This window comes from Cebus imitator, unplaced genomic scaffold (genome assembly GCF_001604975.1).
Source record: "Cebus imitator isolate Cc_AM_T3 unplaced genomic scaffold, Cebus_imitator-1.0 Scaffold379, whole genome shotgun sequence".
NCBI classification, from domain to species: domain Eukaryota; kingdom Metazoa; phylum Chordata; class Mammalia; order Primates; family Cebidae; genus Cebus; species Cebus imitator.
In genome coordinates, this window is record NW_016107694.1 from 1,391,356 (window position 1) to 1,414,564 (window position 23,209).

Here is a 23,209-nt window from a genome sequence, read left to right on the forward strand (position 1 = left end):
GAAACGGGCCCAGGAATAAAGAGAACTCATAATGTGACTGTAACAAACACATGAATGGGTTGTTTGTTTTTAAAAGCTAAGTGGTTTAGGGAGGGTAGGGGGAGAAGAAAGTACATTTTAAAGCTCTAGCTCCAGGCCAAGTAATAAAAATTGTTGCTTTAAGGTTTTTTTTTTTTTTTTTTTTTTTTGGGGTTTCACCATAATATTGTGAGCAATGGGAAGGTCTATTCCATCACATCAGCCTTCAGGGCAGAAAGTTTCAGCCTCCTGAGCTAAATCAAACTGGCATCAGCTCTTGGTTTTTCAGGCGGCCACAACTGGTCTCTGCTTTCCATGGGGCTAAACTTGGCTGACAAAAAAGAAACAAAATAATTTCCCACTTATTTTATGAGCCTCTCTTTCCTATTTTGCTCTCATCAATTAATTATAAGGATTCTGGAAACCCATCTTGCATTCTTATCTCTGGATTACACAGATGTAGGCATTGTTCTTTGTCTACACTAGGGGTTGTTAGTCTTATAAAGAAGGAGGTTGGGAGGCAATGCCTTACCAAGGGAACAAAGCTAGTCCAAAAAAAAACACTGCTTGGCACTCATGGTTCAAAGCCCTTACTTAAGTGCCATTTGCTGATGATAGCTCTCAATGTCACTCATTTTATGTTTCCTAAATTGGTAAGTCTGAACATGTTTAAAATTAAGATTCTTGGGCACCTAGGTCAAAGTATCAGAGTCTCCCAGAATCTCAATGGAATTCAATAATTTTCAAAATGATACAACAATCAATTCCCCTATAATTCAGTCTCAGTCGTTTCACCCTGTACTCCCATTCTAAATTCATTTACCCAAATAACCCAGAGTTTGTATATATGCTTGAACACACACAGAAACCACATTCTTCAAAGTCACACAGTGTTCCTGGCAGGATTTTCTTGTTTCTGCGAGAAACCCTGTTTCCATCTGCTTGAGTTTTGAGTCCTAACTTTTCCATTTTCCAAGTACTGTTTCTAGTTAAGGTCGAATAGGAATTACCATAGTATCTAGCTCTTAGGTATACAGCGACAACTAAATGGGGCAATAAAGTAAAAAGATTAAATATAACAGTGCCTGGTGTATGGTCAGTGCCCCATAAATATCAACTTTGTAATATTCCGTGCCTGTATGACACATGAACTCATAACTGGCTCTTTGGGAAAAGAGCATGAGAAAGCTGGCCCTTTTCAACAAGCAACACGTTTATTCCACTTCTCCTTATAAACTTGATTAACTGAAGTAAGTAACATTTATTTCATTTTACTTAACACATTTGGAACTTTGTGTCTGTTAAATGTAGCATGCAAAAATATTTAAATATGTATGTATAATGACTTTTGAAGTGCCTTTAAAAAATCTCCAAGGTCCATCCAGCTTCAAAATGTGATCTATGATAACCAATCTCAAACGCATGCAAAGAAATAATGATGCAGTTTCCCAAGTATACTAGGAATATATGGCATTGTCAGACTGGGATGCACTGGAAACAAGTCAGACCCAGGACCAAGAGCCTGTGACAATGTAGAAGAAAATCTTACCCTCCTTTCTCCTCACCAGCCTAGGGTATATTATACTTATCTTGAGCTCCCAGGTTCTCTTATTGCAGTGTGGAGAAGAAAGGGAATGAACTGTAAATAGTAGAGAAGAAAGCAGAGACAAAATGCTACAGAATCTCAAACAGAGCAGGTGAAGTAAGCAGAACTCCATGAAATCATCTGTAATTTCATCTTCTAACCCTGATAAAAACGAATCCCAGAGGTTTAACTCAGGAAAGGTCCCTAGCTAAACAGCCACATTTTGGAGATTAAGAAATTAAAACCTAAAGAGATCAAGTGGCAAATCCAAGGTCATCCAGCTCTTCTGGAACCTGGGCCTGGGAACTAAGAACTGCTGCAGTGACCAACTCTATCAAAGCTATGTGCTAAGCCTATGTGTACAAACAGATAGTGTCTCTCTGGGCCCTCTCTTTAGCCTCCTGCAAATCAGCCAGCACCTGTCTCAAGAAAACAGGCAAGATTCTTAACAACTCTGAATTCAAAAGAAATGCCTGGTTTCACAAACAAATTGGGGTCAGGTGATTCTGCCTTTAGAGTCATCCTCATCTTTAAGAAATACATGAAATAATATTATAGTGACAATGATTCTTTAAATGTCCACAGAAATGAACAAAACACAAGCAAAAAAAAAAAAATCTAGGCATATTTTGTTTTAAGCAAACACATATAGCCAAGTCCACCAAAAATGGAAATACCAGGGGGCATTTCCAGAGGTTATTTAAACAGAAGAGAACTCTTTTTAAGTGGTCCCAATCACAACGTTCCATTTGCAGAAGTGCGAAATGTACACAACTTTTTGGCAAGCTATCAGAAAACAGGAGTTGTAAGCCTGCGTCTCCACTGCTTCCACTTCACGTATCTTTATTTTCACTCGTGCACTGGTTCATTCAGCTTGATCTCGTACGTAGTCATTCACTTATTTGTTAATTCACTCAGTTCTATGGCATAGGTACTCATTCAATTACTTATTGAGTAGCTCTGAGTCCTAAGTCAGATAGGACTTCGCCCTCATGGAACTTAGATTCTAGGAGAGTCTAGTAGCAGAAACTAGGCGCAGCAAAAGCGAAAGTGCACGGTAAAATGGGAAAGGAACCGCAAAAGAACTGCATAAAGCACATTGGAGGCTCGGGGGACCAGGAATGTTCGCAGAGGCGGGATGAAGGGGGCGGCTTGGAGCTGAACCCTGGAGCTGAGGGGGAGAGAAACCGCCTTGGGAAGGACTGCTGAGGGCTGTGCTTGCTGCTGTCCCGCCGCATCCTCCTCCACCCCCACGTCACTCACGGCTTCCCCATTTCTAGGCTCGGTGCCTTCGGCGTCACCGAAGGGGCAGCCCCAGGCTGCCACCCTGCCGCCCCCCAGCCAGGTCCTCCCGTCACTCCCACCAAAGAGCGTTGTTGGAAGTCCGTTCCCCTCTGCTCCCTCCCCGGGCCGGCTCCAGCCTCAGCCCGCCCGCCCGCCGCGGGTAGGCTCCAGGGCCTGGGCCCAGCTGCCCGCGGGCACTGCCAGGTCGGCGGCACACGCACCTGATGGGGCGGCTCTGACGGCGGCGACGGAGGCGGTGCCCAGGACCGGGCTCGCGGCCTAGTCTTACGTTGGCGGCGGCCACACCCCTGACCAGGCGGGGGCCCTCCGCGCCGCCTCGGGACTGCAGCCCTGCTCGCCCGCCAAGCCGCGGGCCGAGAGGCGGGGCGAAGGCCTGACTCCGGGGCCGGGTCGGGCGCCACCTCTGGAACGCCTGGGGGGTGTCTCACTCGGTCTCCAAGGGCGGCCTCAGGGCCACGGATCGACAGGAAGGCTCCTCAGCTTCTAGGCTGTGGTTTCTGTTAGAAAATTGAGTGTAGCCCTGAGTCTCGAGCCCCTAGGCCTGACTCCTTGGTGCAGGGGCGTTGCCTTCAGACTCGGTGCGGAGACCAGGGCCGCGTGCTTTTCAGAAGCGCAGCCTCAGGCGAGGCGAGCAGCAGAGGCCTGAGAAGGCACAGGGCTTGGCAGAAGGGTCCTGTGCTTCCTCAGTGGGTACCCGTGCAGGTAGAGAAGGACGGGGCTGCAAAGCCGAAAGGAAAACGCGAAAGGTTTTTGTCTGTCTCTGAGCCTGAGTAAAGGCCATGCTTCCTGAGCTGTCAAACGCCTCCCAAAGGGAAGCGATTATTAAACCGTTTTCCCATCCTGGCATTTGTAGGATTGTTAGGCGGTGATGATGGAAGGCAGAGGAGATGACCCGAACTGAAGAGATCAGAAAGAGTCTTTTCTCTTTCGTGTGTGCCTTAATTCTATGAGGGTGCCCAAGAAGAAAGGAGACTCATCTGATTACCAGGGGTGGCTTATCTCAACAAGTTACACGCATTCTGGTCACAGAGTATGTGCTCAGTGTTTTCAACGGTTTATGTTTTGATAAGTGCAAATTCCTTTGTTTAACGAAACTCTTATCAAATACAAACAGTATCTTTGTGAAACACTGAGCAGTTCCGGTCTCTCCTCTTAAAAAAACAAAACAGAACTTTTAATTAAAAAAAAGAAAGTAAAAGCACATGTTCACTAGGTAGGAAAACACACACACACACACACACACACAATGTGCAAAGTCCACTCACCTTCAGTTAACAATCCTTCTAAATCTTACTAGCCCTGTTGCCCGCAGAATAAATTGTGAACTCTGAGGCATTAAAGGGTCCTCATAAACATGGCCCTGGCCCACCTTTCCAGAATCATCTCTCGGATGCCATATCCAGCCCCACTGAATTACTTTTTTCTCAAACTATCAAGGGTAAAAGACACGTTTTTATTATTTCCAATCTGACATGGACCATTATTTCTGTAAAATACAATTCAAAACCTGCTCGCAAATGAGAAAAAAGGCAAAAACTACAAGCCCAATTTTTATTACAAGTGTACAAGTAGGCCAAAAGTATAAAATTAGTTTTTCAATTTTTGGTTGTTGTTGTTTTTAATTTCTAAATGCTTACTCATGATTTCTATACTTACCTGTTCATGGACCAGTGAAAAACTGTTCACTGACTGGCAGTGGTGACTGTAGTTTAAGTGGCACTAACTTCCTGTTCTTTAATTATGTCAGATGCTTTTCAACTTCTGGGCCTTTTCTCATGTTTAATGCCAACAAAGTTCTTTCCCACTCAAGTTTCAACTCGTAATAATAATAATAGCTTCGCATTTATTGAGTGCCTTGTGCTAAGACTTTAGATGCATTAACTGTGAATTCTTATCAGTCCTATGAGCTACTTATTATCATTATTATTTTCCCCATTTTACAGATAAGGAGATGGAGGATTAGAGAGGTCAAATCACAAACCAGTGAGGTACAAAGTCAGCGTTCTAAACTGAGCTGCCCTGATTCTGGAGCCCAAGCAATCAACCAATATGCTGGGCTCTTCTCTGTGAAACCACCTCATTTGCTTTCAAGTTGAAATTAATCACTCTTATTTATACCTCTAACATTTTTTACCATTGGCAATGCAGCTGTGCTGCATTGTGGGAGACCCTTCCTCGTGTGAATTATCTGTGTTATCCACAGCTGGCAGGCAGGAACAGCTGAGTCTACTGAACTGCAGAGATGGCGGCTTCCCCTCCCTCCAGGAGCTCCATCCCAGGGAGAGATCAGAGCTCTGTTCATAGAACCTTTGCTGGAGTGGTTTAAGGAGATCCTGCCCAGTGAGGAGAAATGAGTTGGGTCCTGCTTACAGAAACACTCTGGCTGCTTTTTACCATTCATGTCAGCTTCCCACACTAGGCTTTAAGCTTCTAAGTCCAGTGACATGTGTCTGCTCACACTAATCACTGGAAGCAAAGCTCATTCTCATCTTTGCATTACTGCTTTTATGCTTACTTCATGATATGTTTTAATTATTTGTTATTGTTAGCATCCTCTACTAGACCATACAATGTTCAGTTATCTTACCAAAAACGTTTTTATTTATTTAACTGAATAAGCACTTCTATAGCATGTATAATGAGCCAAGTACTATTCCAAGAATTTTAAAACCTCGCAAATAGACCTATAAAGTAGATATTATTTTATCACTATTTAAACTGTGAGGAAACTAAGGCACAGAGAGGCTACCAGTAAGTTGCAGGGCCAGAGTTCTAAACCAAGCAACCTGCCTGGCTCCAGAGTCTATTTCTGAACCATCATGCTATGCTGATTTTCCAATATCATGTGTTCTTCCTGCTTAAAACACTTCACTGCAGGGAGATCAATTCCAAGATGGTCAATTAGAAGGCCCTGCCCGCAGCACTCACGGAGAGGAATTAAAAGGGCAAGTGAATTCAGTACCTTCAACTGAAGTATCCAGATTCTTGCATTAGGATTGACTAGGTAAACCACCAGCCCCTGGAGAATGAAAAAAAGTTGGATGGGGCTGGGAAGCCTACCTGAAAGCAGCACGGAGCCAAAGGAAACTCTACTCCACCCCCAGCCAAGGGAAGTGATGAGTGATTATGCAACCCAGGAACCGTGCTTCTCTCATGAATCTTTGCAACCTGCAGAACAGGAGATCCCCTCGTGAGTCCACACCACCTGGGACTTGAGTTTGATACACAGAGCTGTGTGTTTATTAGCAGTGCAGCCACTCAGGCACATAGAAAGAGACACAGAAGTTTTACAAACTTTGGCCCCAGGATTTCCAGCAAGGCAGGAAATCCATCTCTAGGAAGGAGGCTGAATCCAGGGAGCCAAGACAATTCATTCCTCCTCTCTGGGAAGCACCTCCTTAAGCCATTCCAACAGGGGTTCTATGAACAGAGTTCTGATCTCTCCCTGGGATGGAACTCCTAGGGGGAGGGGACGCTACTGTCTCTGCAGTTCAGTAGACTCAGCTGTTCCAGCCTGCCAGCTGTGGATAATATTGATGGTCCACAAGAGGAAAGGTCCCCCACAGTGCAGCACAGCTGCCTTGCCATATTGCAGCCAGACTGCTTCTTCAGTGGGACCTCAATCCATTTCTCCTCATGGGTTGGTCCTCCCTGCAGGGGCTTCAGTCACTCCAACCAGGGCTCTATGGATAGAGCTCTGCTACCTCCCTGGGACAAGGAGATTGGACAGGGAGATTGGATTATCTCCCTGCCTTTGAGAGAGACAACCACCATCTTTATGGTTCATTGGACTCAGCTGCTCCAGCCTACCAGCTGTGGAGAATACAAGTGGTCCAGAAGAGGAGGGCCACAGCAAGGGCACAGAACTTGGCTGAGGCTGAGATGGCTGAATTGACAGAATTAGGCTTCAAAAGGTGGGTAATAACGAAATTTGCTAAGCTAAAGGAGCATGTTGTAATCCAATGCAAAGAAGCTAAGAATCATAATAAAACAATCCTGGAGCTGATACCCAGGATAGCTGGTTTATAAAGGAAAATAACTGACCTGATGGAGCTAAAAAACACAAGAACTTCCTAATGCAATCACAAGTATAAATAGCAGAATAGACCAAGTGGAGGAAAGAATCTCAGAGCTTGAAAACTGTCTTTCTGAAATGAGACCAGCTGACAAGAATAGAGCAAAAAAAGAATGAAAAAAAACCTCCGATAATATGGAATTATCTAAAAAGACTGAACCTGCAACAATTGGGGTACCTGAAAGAGATGAGGAGAATGAAACCAAGTTGAAAAACATACTTCAGAATATCATCCAGAACTTCTCCAACCCAACAGGACAGGCCAACATTCAAATTCAGGAAATCCAGAGAACCCCAGTAAGATACTCCACAAGAAAATCAATCCAAAAACGTATAATCATCAGATTCTCCAAGGCAAATGAGAGAAAAGATGTTAGGAGCATCCAGAAAAAAAGGCCAAGTTACTTACAAAGGGAAACTCATCAGACTAACAATGGACCTGTTGGTGGAAACCCTACCCAGCCAGAAGAGATTGGGGGCCAATATTCGACATTCTTAAAGAAAGGAAGAAAAGATGAGTCAAGCCCAGGGGCACTTCCTTTAATCTAAGTTCCATCAGTATCCATGACCCTCATCCACCTCTAAAAGATTCACTTCCACTATCTTGCTTCTTGTATTCAATAATTATTTATTAAACATTTAATATATTTATATTGTAATAAACCATATAATGCTAGTAATCATAATGATATTTCAATTCAGAACAAAATTTTAACGTTCAGGACCTGGACAAAAAATTTTTTAAATTAAATTTTAATGTGTATTTTTTTTTTTTGTTGTGGGGAACTATGATGGGGCAATCAACATTGTGAAGCATAAAAACTAGGGTGATAAAACCCAGAATGGAGAGCATTGGGATAGAAAAACAACTTTATGGAAGAAAAGAAACAGTGTAAAATTTCTGACTCTGTAAGAGTTTTTCCAGGCATTTTTTAAGTGTACCATGGGAGTATCTGCTTATTGCAGAATCTAAATTCCATTAGATACATTTAGAAGAGGGATATAACAGTTTTATCTTGAAATGTCAATATTTATAAGATGCGGCAAAATTTTTTTTAATGTTACAAAAATGTGCCAGGGAGTATATTAGCCAAAACATTTGAAAACCAGGGGTTTACAGTAGACAACTTAGAAATTAAACTCTGCCTCTGCCATTTATTAGCTGTGTACCCACAGGCAAATCACTTAACCTCTCTGAGCATTCATTTTCTTATCTATAAAATGGGAAATAACAAAACCTACTTAAAGGATTAAATTAACCTTATAGATGTTCTTAGCAAGTTTGGCATATGCTAGGTATTCAATAAATATTAATAATAGCTAACATTTTTTGACCTATGCAGTGTCAGGATCATCCATATCACTGCCTTCTATCTCTATATCTTGTCCCACTGGAAGGTCTTCACGGGCAATATCATACACAGAGCAGTCATCTCCTATGACAATAATGCCTTCTTCTGTAATGCCTCCTGAAGGACTTGCCTGAGGCTGTTATTTTTTATAAGTAGAAGGAATACACCCTAAAATAATGATAACAAGTATAGTATAGTACATACAAAAACCAGTAACATAGTCCTTTATTATCGCTATCAAGAATTACGTATTGTACATAATTTTGTGTGCAATACTTTTATATGACTGGCAGTGCAATAGGTCTGCTTACACCTGGATCACCACAAACATTTGAGTAATATGACTGCAATGTCACTAGGCATTAGGAATTTTCCATTATTGTGCATACCTATGCTTCATTCATTCTCGTTGCTATACAGTATTACTAAGTTGTACACATATACCACCATTTATTCATCCATTCTACTGTTGACGGGCATTTGGGAAGTGCCTAGTTTGCATTTTAAAATGAGGAAAATAATCACCAGATTTTTAGGGCTTGGAAGGTATTCACGGAGCATTTACGATGTATTAATACCTTGAAAGAGGTAATGTACTCTTCTCCATTCTATCTCTCGGCTTGTATATCCAACTGCTGACTTCACTTGTCAACTTGGATATTGCTATGGTTTGAATATAGTTTGTCTCCTCTGAAACTGATGTTGAAATATGATCCCCAACATGGCAGTGTTGGGAGATGGGGACTAGTGAGAGGTGTTTGGGTCATGGGGACGATCTCCCATGAATAGATTTTTGCCCACCCTCTGAGGTGAGTGAGTTCTTGCTCTTAGGAATGGATTAATTCCTGAGAGAGCCAGTTGATTTAAAAAAAAAAAAAAAGTGTGTCTTCCTCAGTTCAGTGCTCTTGCTTCCTCTCTCACCATGTGATCTCTTTGCAACACCTGCTCCCCTTATGCTTTCTGCCCTGAGTTGGAAAAGCCTCAGGCCCTCACTAGAGGCAGCTGCCCAATCTTGACTCTTTCTTTCAACCACCAGAATTATAAGCCAAGTAAACCTCCTCATAAGTGACCCAGCCTCAGGTATTCTGTGATAGTAACACTAAACAAATTAAAATAGACATCTCTTCCAACTTATGTCCAAATATGTCTCACCTGCAGTCTTCTTCATATCTGTTGGCAACTCCAAACTTCTAGATGCCCAGGCCAAAAACTATGGCAAAATTTTGATTCCTTTCTTTCTCTCACACCTACATCTAAATCATCAACCAATAACGCTGGCCATACCTTTGAAATAAATCCAGAATTTCAAGTATTTGATTTTTATAGGGTGTGATAAGGGCTAGTCTATAGGAAAGCACATCTAAGTGGGGAATCTAAGTCACAATGGAGGACAGAGAAAGTTTCCTGGAGGAGGGGATGTTTCAACTTCATCTTGAGGAATGATTAGAATTAATTAGAGAAGGTGACGAGACATTCTAAGAAGACAGAACTGAGTATACAAAGACCTGGAGGTGTAAAACAGCAGGAGCTTCAAGTAATGGATATGTAGAGGAGGAGATGGACAATCAGGCAAGGATCAGCTCCAAGAAAGTTAAGAGATCAATTAGGGTACAGACTATCACAAAGGAGTCATACAGGGAGCCACTCAAGAATTATAAGCAGAATAGTATTATCTCTCCTCCAATTTCAGGACAGTGCAATATATTTCCACAGTGGCAAACATTTTTCAGAGATGATCTCAACCAGCTACTGATACATAACGAACCACCCCAAAAACAGGGTCTTAAAACAATACTTATTTATTCTTGCTTACATGTCTGCATGTTGACCAGGATTGATCTAGACTGGATTTGGTTGGGCTGCTCTGCTTCAATCTGCAGATCTGTCTGGTCTCATTTCCTTCCTGTAGGTTGGGCTTGGGTCTTCTCCATGTGTGTTCATTCTGGGGCCCAAGCTAAAGGAGAAGCAGATACCTAAGGGGCATTCTCATCCTTTTTGAGCAAGTGAGTCTCCAGGGCATGCTCTTCTCATGGCAATGGCAGAAGCCCCAGAGGGCAGCAGAAATTGTGGTTCCCCTTAAGTCCCAGGCTTAGAGTAGGTGCATAGTAACTTCTACCCACATTCATTGGATAAAGCAAGTCATTTAGCTGAGTTCAGAGTCAATAGGCAGGGAAGTCCATTATGCCTTTAGTGGGACAAACTATAAACTCACTTGTAAAGAGTGTGGATAGAGGGAGTGGTGAAAACTTGGGGCCAAGAATTTTATCTATCGTAGAGACCATTTTTATTCAGCACTTAGAGACTGCATGGTGCAATAGAAAGAGTAGCTGTGGAGTCACACAGACTATCATTTAGTAACTCTGTGCTTTTCTCCAAGTTATTTAAAATTTTCTAGCCATCGCTTTTCTTATCCCTAAAACCTATTTTGATACCTCCCCCCTTATAATGGATTATAAGAATTGCATGTCATGTTGGGGCTTTGTACTTTCGGCACCAGTGCTAATTAAAACCCTCTGACTACTAGGTACATCTAGTGTGTTCTGTTTCTACTAGTAAGAACTATGGAAGGGAGAAAATGGTTGGATTGTGGTGCTGCAAATTACCATATTGGAGAGAAACAAAAACCCAATAGGACCAAGAATATAGCATTTCTCCAAGATGTCTATTAACACCCACTCTTCTGGCAACTACAGCTATTTGTCTTTGGGGGAAAGATGTGTCTCCCATAAGAAAGGCCAGCCATTTGCTAATATGTATTTGATCTGGCAGTTCTTTTCCACATACACTTGATTCCATGGCAGTCTGAATTTTTGGATCGTGGATAAGAGGGGTGTTTAACTCTGAAGGGTCAGGGACAACACTGGGCAGGAAGCACATGGGAGAAGCGCCCCTGGCATTGCTTGAGAATATGTTCTCCCTGGGTCTGCTGCTTCTGCTCTGTCCAAACAGCCTCTCTGAGCCGAAAAACTGTGCCAAAGACAATAACAAGAATGCTCTTATTTATCTTTTCAGATTGAACCCAACCTGCCCAACATCTCACGGCTCTTTGAATCTCAAGCCTCTTGAGTCCCACGTTGCTCCACAATTCCACTTTCCTCCCATCTTCTTGCTCTTATATCTTCAATAAGCCTTTTCCAGTGGAATTTTCTAGAGAGAATTAAGCTTTAATGCTTTAAGGCCTCCATTATAATTATAAATTAATTGTTCTTCTGTGCATCTAGAATAGTATCGCTTTACACCATCCTTGGAATAATATAGATGAGAATTACTTAAATCGTTTTCTGGAAGGTTTAATTCTCTTACAGGAACCCTAGTTGAGAGAGGCTGCTAGAGTGTGGTTCTCATCATGTGGTAGAAGATGGACCCCAGCACCATATCCCCACATTCCAATATATGGTATGGGGACAGAAGAAGTGGGAGCAGGGAGATTCTTTAAACAATACGACCTAGGAATTTACATGTATTCTTTCTGCTTACACCTGGTCAGCCAAAACATAATTTCATAGCCAAACCTAGGCACAAAGGATACTTGGAAAAGTCATTTATAGCTTGGCAGCCATATACATAGCTAAGACTTTTAGATATTTTATTACTAATAGGAAGAAAGATGGGATAAACAGGAAGATATTTATCAGTCTGTCACATTGGACTATTATTCCCCAGACAGTATTTTTTTTTTTCTCTTTTTAGACAGGGACTTGCTCTGTTGCCCAGACTAGAGTACAGTGGTGCAATTATGTCTCATTGCAGCCTCTGCCTCCTGGGCTCCAATCATCCTCCCACCTCAGCTCCCCGAGTAGCTGGGACTACAGGCATGCACCACCACGGCTGGCTTTTTAAAATTTTTTGTAGCAACCAGGTCACATTTTGTTTTCCAGGCTGGTCTTGAACTTCTGGGTCCAAGCAATCCTCCTGCCTTCGCCTCCCAAAGTGCTGGGATTACAGGCATGAGTCACCATGCCCAGCCTCACGAGACAGTACATTTTATAACAGTAGAAATTGTCTCATTCACTAAGCACAAATAAGCTGAGTATATTTTTTAGCACAGTATTTATCACATAGAAGACCCTTAATAGCATTGATTGAATTCAATCTATTTATATCCCATGCAGGTAATCCAGACAACTGTCTTGAATTACAGTTTTCAAAAGATTCAGAGGCTAAACACTTCAGTAAGTATGTAACATTTTCTCTTTTTCCTCTTTTCCTGCTCCTCCTCCTTTGTCTCCCCCACCCCTTCTTCTTCTAAGGTAACCTTGATTTTATTTCTGAGCTAAATTTCTCTTTGTTAGTTTTAATTATTGATTACGTTGACTCTTCAAATCTTCAAGATCAATTTGTGGACTTTCACAAATCTGCAGAAGAAAACTCCTGTCCTCAATTGGTACACAAAGGGAACTGTTAAGATACGAAGATTATGTAGAAAAAATGAGTTGATATTTGTAAAAAATAATTTTTTTTTTTTTTTTTTTTGAGACGGTCTTGTTTGATCCCCCAGGCTGTAGTGCAGTGGTGTGATATCAGCTCATTGCAACCTCTGCCTCCTGGGTTCAAGTGATTCTCACACCTCAGCCTCCCTAGTAACTGGGACTACAGGTGTCCACCACCACACTTGGCTAATTTTTGTATTCTTAGTGGAGACAGGTTTTCACCATGTTGGCCAGCTGGTTTCAAACTCCTGACCTCAAGTGATCTGCCCACCTTAATCTCCCAAAGTGCTGGGATTATTGGCATGACACACTTGGCCTGGAAAAAGTACTTTTTTAAATAAAAAGCATTTATAATGGTGCCTGGCACACAGTAAATGCTATATAAGTGTCATAGATTTTAGAAGATTAGAGCCAAGCAGTCCGTGCTCTCATCCTCCCATAACCAAGTACAGATGAACTCCAATTTATGTACCAGTGGCTTTCCAAAAGCTCCCTGTAAGCAAATGTTTCAAATTCTAAATGTGTTTCCCCCCAAAACAGTACTACAGATTAGGTTTGGTTCCTAGGCCAACCTATTAAGTAGACCAAACCTATTTAACTCACACCATGGCTGATTCGGAACCACTGTGGCCCCAAGACCAGTGTCCCTCTAGGCAGAAGATGGTGGATAGGTTTAATCTCCCAACCCAATTCCAACTGATTACTTGTGGCTGCATGGATCTCTGTCTGGAGAAGAATTCTGAGGTTGGCCTTAGCAGGAAAGCATACTAGAATCAATTAATGATGCCTGAAGAAATGGGAAAAGAAGACCAAAAACCAGATATTGTCATCTCTACTCCAGTTACCTTGTCTCTGAGTACTCCTCAATCTTGAGCCCTGAAGAGTGTAGGGAGTAGGGGAAGAGGACAGGAGAAAGATACAGAGCAGAGAGGGGAGGCAGACCCTGAGCGAGGCTCCAGTGGCAGTATGGGAGACCCTGATGAAATCAATGGCTGGGGCAGCTCTGATGTGGGGATAAATCTGTTCAGTAGTATGAGTAATTTATAAATCAAGTATTCCCATATCAGCAGTACCTGCCAAGCTCTTCCTCACACCCCAATAATCCATCCACTAGCAAGCAAGTGGAGGTAAGGTATCGATATCTTCTATTCCACTGACATTTAAAGAAGTGAGGCTCAGAGTGGTTAAATGACTTGTCACACAGTGAGGCCTAGGACATCAGTCATGAGTTATATATAAATGCAATGTCAGAGTAAACTGAAAATGAGCATGCATAACCCAGCAAGATGATCCCACAAACCACCACCTTGCATTCAGAACTGTTACTAAAGTTTGGGATGGGTCGAGCTTTGATCCATAGTGCTGAGGTTTTCAGAGTGGACATTAGGATGGAAAATAGACTTTGCATGTAGTTTGCTGAGAACTTGTTTCTCAGCATAAACTGGAAAAAAAAAAAAAAGTATTTGATGCTAAAAGCAAATCCCAGGCTAGGTCACATTTAGGAGAGTACTGTAGCCCAGCAGGCCCCCAAAATGTCATGTCAGCTTTCGAAGGCATTTCACAGTTGCTGCAACAGCACTGCTGGAACAAAGCCAGGTGGCTTTGGAAGAAGCCCAGTCCTTTAGACATAGATGACACTGCCAAGAGCAAAATAAAAAAGGGCCATTGCGTGGCTTGGCATCTGGATCCTGCAGCTGCCAAATCATATCCATTAGCCATGCCAAAGTAATCCGTGGAGAAATTCCCAGTGAGAGGCCCAGCAAGTCAGAAAATTGCCTATGATCCAGGCAAGCAGCGGGTTCCAGCTCACCAGGTCCGCTGAGATTGTCGGGCAACTTTAAGAAAGTCAGCAGACAGATTTCAGTTCCTGCCTCTTGTTCATAGATGGGTATTTTTGTGAGTGTATGTGCACATACATGTGCACATACATGTGGGAGAGCGACCGACAGAAAGACAGGGCCGGGGAAGAGTGGGGAAATTGGGAAGGAGAGCGAGATAAAAGCCATTTTGTAATTCCACTATATAATAGGAAACTGAGTCACGGGGACTGAAATCCCACCCTGAAGGGAGAAAAGTCACGCCTACCCTGCTAGGGAGGAAATAGAAAACAAATAAAAACTCTCAAAAGTTGGCCGAGCTGGGCAGAAGCTCTTCTCCCACCCTCACATCTGCCTTGGGCTTTTCTTCTTTTCAGATTGTTGTGAGAAAACAGATGGCTACAGAAGCCTGAATTTTAAATTTATGAATGGAAATTTGAACAGATGTTAGCAATCAAGATGGCATATAAGAATTTTTTTCATACCGTGTTTACAGCCCAGCCTCCCTCACATAAATGGGAGAACGGGCCATAAAAAGGGTAGTTTTTGATCTCAGGGACAGCCTGGATCCAGCGTGGTGATTATGTGGCACAATGGCGGAAATATGGAAAGAACAAAGGGAAAAGACACAAATCAGCTCCCTGTTTACATGCTAAATATTTATCTGCAAAATGCTAAAATGTATCTGGAAGAAAACTGTAAATTCATCAGAGCACTTTCTGTGACTTCAGGAGGTGAAGTACAAGCCCAAGTTTTAACGAGTATCTGTGAATACCTAGTTACTTCAATTCTCTTTAGACTTTTCACAGGACATAGGTCATTTGTTTGTTTTGTTTTGCTTGGCCGAATGTCCCAAATATATGGAATCCCACCAAATTTCACAGAGAAGTGGAGAAGATTTGATGATGCATGCAATGTTTGGAACTGGGCTATTACTAATAAGGGTAGTGGTGGTGGGGGTGAGGAGGAGAAGGGGGTGGGGAGATGTCGGGGTATGTGGGGTGGAGATGGCAAAGTGAATCAAACATAATCTAGGTCCTCAGTACAATTAGAACTGAAGGCAAAAGCAGATATCTATCTCTATCTATAGCTATATATATATCAACATAAAGCCAGACAAGGTATAATATTAAAGGCTAAAGGAGTGAAGAAAAAGAAGTGAGGCTGATTGAGAGAATGGATAATGACAGTAGTTCCTGATATCCTGAGAAGAGGAAAGGATTATGGAGTGTGTGGCCATCTGGGAGAAGAAGAGAGGGTCACCCAGGATTTGTTAGGAAATCTGGTTGGTAAGATCTTCAAAAACTAGGGTGGCCATAAAGTCTGAAAACACAGATTATATTATGTCATCAGATATTGTAATGTAACAGCAACAAACCATTTATTTTGTATTTACCTGCGTTTCCTGACTTTGAGGCTACCCTGGCTCTCTAGAATCTGACCACTTCACTGTGATTGTCTCTCTCCTTCATTTCCACAATAGTTTCATTAGTCTCCCTGTTGTGTTTTTGTCCATCTGTGCCACCTGCAATCAGCCTATTGTCAACATGGTAATCCAAACAAAATCACAGCAATCCCTTTGACTCACTACTTACCAAAAAGAAGTCCCTGCACAAGCAGCAGCCGCTGCACCTGAGAAACTTGTTGGAAATGTGCATTCTCAGGTTCCACCCACGAGTTTCTCCCAATAGAAACTCCAGGGCTGGGGCCCAGAAATCTGTATTTTTTTTTTTTTTTTTTGAGACAGAGTCTTGCTCTGTTGCCAGTGCCAGGCTGGAGTGCAGTTGCACGTTCTCGGCTCACAGCAACCTCTGCCTCCTAGGTTCAAGCAATTCTCCTGCCTCAGCCTCCCACATAGCTGGAACTACAGGCGTGCCACCATGCCCAGCTAAGTTTTGTATTTTAGTAGAGACAGGTTTTCACCATGTTGGCCAGGATGGTCTCGATCACTTGACCTCGTGATCCGCTAGCCTTGGCTTCCCAAAGTGCTGGGATTACAGGCATAAGCCACCACACCGCGCCCAGAAATCTGTATTTTAACAAGACCTCCTGATGATTCTGATGCCTGCTGAGGTTTGAGATCCCATTTTAACCATAGGTCAGATATGTCACATCTTGGTTCAAAATCCTGCTCCCCAAAGTCATCACAATGACTACAAGGCCGTACAGATGCAGTCTGGCCCATGGATATGGCCCTAACTACCCACCACTCTACTCTCTAGCTCACCAGTTCCTTGGCTACACTCTAGGCCTTGGCACTCGCTGTTCCTTTTGCCTGCAATGCTTCCCAGATCCCCCAAGGCCCTCGTTCCCCTCCCCCACACACCATGGCTCAATCCCTCACCAACTTCAACTCTGCTCAAATGTTACCTTTTCACTGACACACAGTGACTCACGCATTACTTAATAATGAGGATATGCTCTGAGAAATGCATCATGAGGCAATTCTGTTGTTGTATGAATGGAATAGCGTGAACTTAAATAAACCTAGATGGCATCGCCCGCGATATGCCTAGGCTATATGGTATAACCTAAGACTCCTGGGCTATAGACGTGTACAGGAGGTTACCATACTGAACACTGCAGGCAATTGTAACACAACATTAAGTATTAATGTATCTAAATGTACATAAACTTAGAAAGAGCATAGTAAAAATATGGTAATATAATCTTACAAGCAGTCCATCATTGACACAAGCAATGTTATACAGCACATGACTATATAACTTATTCATTATTGTCTGTCTCTTCCCAGGGACTGGAATTGTGCCTGGCAAAGTGCTCAGGAAGCATTTGGGTAGGAGAATGAATTAACTATCATTTTTTTTTTTCTAAGACAGAATCTCACTCTGTTGCCCAGGCTGGAGTGCAGTGGTGCCATCATGGCTCACTGCAGCCTCCAACTCTTGGGCTCCAGTGATCCTCCCACCTCAGCTTCCCAAGTAGCTAGAACTATAGGCTCATGACACCATGCCCAACTAATTTTCTTTAAAAAGTTTTTTGGAGAGAGGGGTCTCACTATGTTGCCAGGCTGGTCTCAACTACTGGGCTCAAGCAATCTTCCCACCTCGGCCTCCCAAAGTGCTAGGATTCCATGTGTGAGTACTGAGGATCTCCCAGAGGCCAGATATAGAGCTATGTTCATCACTTCCCTTACCTCATTGAATTCCACAAGCCAATGTAATGGATATTATCTTTATTTTACACATGAAAAAAACTGAGCTAAGTGGAAAATTAAAAAACGGATAACAGATACTAAAAGCATAAAGGACTAGGATGTGGGGTTATCAGAAAAGGAAACGTCATGATCTCTAGATCCTGGATCTGACATAAAGCCATGTTATCTATAGTTTTACCCTCTTTACTGCTTTTCCCCGCAATTGATCTCGACAGAGGAATTCAAGCATACTCTGGTATTTACTGAAGTAGAAAGCAATTGAGGTTGGCAAAAATCATGCTTTCGATGACCTTGGGACAAAGCTACAAGTGGGAGAATGACTCACTGCTTTATTTGCTGTTATGTTCCCATTGTGAACAAGATAACAGAGATACATCCTGAAAATCAAATAGTTCTTACTCCTCCACCCAACTACTATATTCTATTTTAAAAACAGTTCAGATTTTATGTTATTAATGACCAGGTAGAAGAGGATACTTTACCTACCTATTAATTTTCTCCAAAATGTGTCAGTGGTGCATTATGGGAATTTTCCTCCCTTGCAATGAAAGACTGTGTTCTCTGCTAAGCATCTGCCAACATGGCAAACCAGTGCTAAACAGTGAATCAGGTACTGGGTCACCTAAAAAGATAGACTGCTAGAAGGCAGTCCCAGGACCATCCTTCTCTATTTGTAGTAGTCTCCGGACCTGCAATTTCACTTTCCACAGTTTCAGTTACCTGAGGCCAACTGCTGTCCAAAAATATTAAATGGGCCAGGCATGGTGGCTCACATCTGTAATTCCAGCACTTTGGGAGGCCACAGCAGGTGGATCACCTGAAGTCAGGAGTTTGAGACCAGCTGACCAACATGGTGAAACCCCATCTTTACTAAAATTACAAAAATTAGCCAGGTGTGGTAGCAGCCACCTGTAATCCCGGCTACTCAGGAGGCTGAGACAGGAGAATCGCTTGAACCCTGGGGGCAGAGGTTGCAGTGAGCTGAGATCGTGCTACTGCACTCCAGCCTGGGTGACAGAGCAAGACTCTTGTCTAAAAAAAAAAAAAAAAAAAATTAAATGGAAAATACTAGAAATAAACTATTCATAAGTTTTTAATTTTGTGTAGTTCTGAGTAATATGTTAAAATCTGTTGTTTTGCTGTCTCCCACCTGGGACGTAAAGCTTCCCTTTGTCCCATGTCCCCATGCTGTAGACACTCCACTGCTTAGTCACCAAGTAGCCATCTTGGCTACCAGATCAACAGTCACAGTATTGCAGTGCTTGTGCTCAAGTAACTCTTATTTTGCTTAATGGCCCTAAAGTGCAAGAGTAGTGATGCTGGTAATTTAGATATGCCAAAGAGAAGCCATAGCGCTTCCTTTAAGTGAAAAGGTGAAAGTTGTCAAATTTATAAGGAAAGAAAAAAAATTGTATATTGAGGTTGCTAAGATCTAAGGTCAAAATGAATCTTCTCTCTGAGAAATTGTGAATGGTACATTGTTATAATTGTTGTTTTATTATTGTTGTTGTTCATATCTTACTGTGCCTAATTGATAAATTAAACTTTATCATAGGTATGTAAGTGTAGGAAAAAAACCTAGTTTATACAGTTGTCAAAGTCAAATAAAATATAGACATGAATTTCTAAATTTAAAACATTTTAGTCTGGGCTAGGTGGCTCACACCTGTAATCCCAGCACTTTGGAGGCCGAGCCAGGTGGATCACTTGAGGTCAAAAGTTTCAGACCAGCCTGGGCAGCACGGTGAAACCTTGCCTTTACTAAAAATATAAAAATTAGCCAGGCGTGGTGTTGCACGCCTGTAGTGCAGCAACTCAAGAGGCTGAGGCAGAAGAATCTCTTGAACCCAGGAGGCAGAGGTTGCAGTGAGCTGAGATCTCATCACGGCACTCCAGCCTGGGTGACAGGGTGAGACTCCATCTCAAATAACTAACAAAATAAAATGTTTTATATGAGAAGCAAGAATTGAAATTCAAGGAATGCACCTCAACTGGGTGGTCTTCAATATGTCCAAAGAACAAGAGAAAGTTGAAGGTTTTATTAAAAAGCGAAATGTTACCTACTGCTTCTCAAAAAAGTTCATTCGCAGTAAGGTTTTGGGGAGCTGGCAAGCTCTGATTGGTGAGGGACTGTGTTGGGTAAAACTAGTCTTAGAGACATAGCAGCTTGTTTCAGTAGCTGTTGATAAAACTAGTTTCAGGTTACAACAGGCAGTTTCAGCAGCCAGTCTTGCAGAGAATTACATTCTTGAAGCAATGTCAGATCCCATACCGTCTTTTTCTCTCTGGCCCCCTTGACTCTGAATTGGTTGGATATGAAAAAAAATGACCCAATTTGTATGAGCAACTTTACATAGTATAGGGCTAGCTATCTCCATGGTTTTAGCCATCCACTGGGGGTCTTGGAATGTATCGCCTTTGGATAAGGAGGTGCTACTGTACTTAACCTTTGCAAATAATCTCATCTAGTCCCATGGCTTTTAATACCATCTACATGCTGTTCGCTCCTGTGTCATCACCAGGGGTCCAGGAAGGAAAACAGAACCCACACCTGGTAGTGCAATAGAATTTAATACCAGTCGGTGCAAAAATGTTGAAAAAGTTTTAAGGGCAAACTGGAGAGAGAGAGATAACCCAGAGAATGCCAACATCAGGAAGTTGATGCCTCCCTAGGGGTAGAGAAACCAAGAGGAAAGTGGAGTTTTGAGAGTTCAGGAATAGCAGGCGCTAGGGCCATGGAGGAGGGCTTACCTGGTGGGAATTTAACCACAGAGGAGGTGAACTCATGCGAGAGATGTTGCCCAGAGCAGAGAGAGGGAAAAGCACTCTGGCTTTTTCCTCTCCTGGCAAAAGTATTGCAGTCTTTTGACAGTCTCTTCCATTGACCAAACTTTCCCAGAGGCCAGTTGGCAAGGAAACTTGGGAGAAGTAATTTGCATGGGTCAACCTTGCACACCCCACTCTCCTGGTATCCATTCATCTTCAAGCCATACAGAGTAGAGCAGGAAAGAGCTGGAAATGAATCAGAGTGCCAACAGGTAAATGAACACTAATACTACCCCTAAATTAGTATCTCCAGCTCCAAGAGAGGACGTCTTCTCTGAGCTCAGCTCTGACATTTGTTTACCTGACACCTCCACTTGGTTGTCTAATAGTCCGCTCTAAGTTAACATGACCCAATAGAAACCCTTGGTTTACCAACTAATTCCCCTTGGTATTCCTTCTCAGAACATGATTTACCCACTGCTCAGCCAAAAATGTCAATGTCCTTTTGATTCTTTTATTTCCTACTTCTTCCAACCTTTTAGCAAGACCTGTTGATACTTCCTCCCCAAACAGTTCCTCTCCGTCTCCACTATGACCACCCTGGGCCAAGCCAACATGATTTCTTCCCCAGTTGACTATAATGATCTCCTAACTGTCCATGCTACCCCCACTGTGTCCACTTACAATGCACTGTTCAGGGGTCAGTTCCTGCAGACCTTGAGGGCAAGGGTAAGCAGCAGGGACTTTATTCCAAACTAACTAACTTCTAAACATAAACTAATTTCTATCTTAATGAGATCAGTTAAGCTTCCTTGTGGGAAATAAAATATAAGGGAACAAAAAGAGGAAGATGACCAATTAAGAGGGAACTGCACTTCTCAGCCCTCTTCTTCTACCCCTTCTACCTCCGCCTCCTCACTCACCAGGTAACTGGTCTTCTCCCTGTTACTCCAACATGCCAAGCTTGTTCCCTCTTCAGGATCTTTTCACAGCTAAAATCATGCTTGTCCTGATTTTAGCACAACTGGCTACACATCAGTCAGAACTTACCCTCTCAGAGGTCTTCGCTGACTCGGCTGTAGTAGTGATGATGGCTGCCCACAAATATCCCCTCTCTCTCTCCTTCTGGGCACAAAGAAAGATTGCACTTCTTTGCTCCATGGACATGAGATGTGGCCATTGACTTGCTGTGGCGAGTTAAGTATGGGTGGGAGCTTTCAGATCTCACTGTGTGTTTCACCCTTTTTCCTTCTACCACAGTAATAATCAGCAGTGTCTCAGATAATGGCTACTCCATCAGCCTAAGCCCTCGAGAGAGGGTGACAATGATCCAGAGCACAGCTCCCCACCAACCAATGGGACAGAGTGGGAGCAAGAAAGGAATCTCTACTGTTTTAAGTTGCTGAGACTTTTGAGATTGTTATGATAGCATACCTAGCCTCTCCAAGCTGTTACAGCCCTTCAGTCCCCCTGCCATCAGCCTATATTGTTATATTGTATTGTGTCCTTTATGGAAATTACCAACTGATAATTTCCACTTGTTTCATTTATTGATTTTATTTCCACTCTGCAACCCACACCAAGTTCATGAAAGGTCCATGTGAGCAGGGTCTTCGTCTGTGTGGTTCACCACTGAACCTTCTGCTTCTTGAATTTTCCAGTGCATAGTCAGTAGGCAAATATTTGTTGATTGAACTTCTGATGGATTGCACATACAAGCACTTGTTTTTTGAATGCTATTTTGCCAACAAAACTGGAAGAAATGCATCTTGCACTCAGCATCTCTGAAGCACCAAAGCCTAACATTTCACTCTGCTATTTGTGGGTTGGATTGACGGCTTGGGTTACACCCTTCCAGCTAATTTGCAAGAAACCAAGTTGCTCCCAATGTTGCCACGATTCCATGGTCAGAAAAGGCCTGGCTGGAGATCATATACAGCAGATAAAGAAAAATAAATGAAACTTTACAACCATAAATCGTTAAGAGTGAAGTCACCCAGAGTTCGGAGACAGAGTGGGACAGAACTGATTTTGATACTGTTTTTACCACTGAAAGATGTTGTTTTACCCTTTTAAAATGTTCTGTGCTGACTTAATGTAATTCCTCAGAAATGGCCAAGTCTCAAATTTCACTATTGTCATAAAATATTAGAACTTTAAAGAACCTTAGTGATCACTCAATTCAGACTACTCCATTTATCATCTGGCTTAATTTTAATTGGAAACCTCTTAGGGTCTCACTGTTGTTTGTTGGGGGCTTAGAGTTTAGAAATTCACATTAGAGATAGTGTTGCTCAAAGTTGTTGCCTTTTTTGGTACTACCAAGTAGGTTTAAAAATATTCTTTTCTCGACCACCCCCTTATGTATTTGCAACAACGCTATAAAGATCACACTTACAAGATTAACCCCACAATATTTTTAGGTTTTTTATTTATGCTCACCTAACATCTTTCCTTGATGTTTCAAAATGTCTAAGATATTAAAGAATTAAGCTCCTTAAAACTATGAAGTAGGACACAGTAGTTTCTTCAGGGACACTTGAAGACGGTAATTGTATTCTACTTAATTAGCTTACTCTCCTAGACCCTAACAGACTATATCCTAACAAACCAGTGCATTTTGTCTAACTTGCAAAGAAGTGCATTAACAAAAAATTAATTCACTAAATGTTTGATGTCAAAC

General features: G+C 42.4%; 1 protein-coding gene across 1 annotated transcript in view; it reads right to left on the minus strand.

The window, feature by feature from the left end:
• The window catches only part of LOC108288590 (carboxypeptidase Q), a 318,489-nt gene extending 315,211 nt beyond the window's left edge, over positions 1 to 3,278 (minus strand). Inside the window, exon 1 of the mRNA XM_017507572.2 lies at positions 3,109 to 3,278. The gene's annotated coding sequence lies outside the window, so the exon portion shown is untranslated. The remainder of the gene's footprint in view (positions 1 to 3,108) is intronic.
• Positions 3,279 to 23,209: the final 19,931 nt, after the last annotated feature.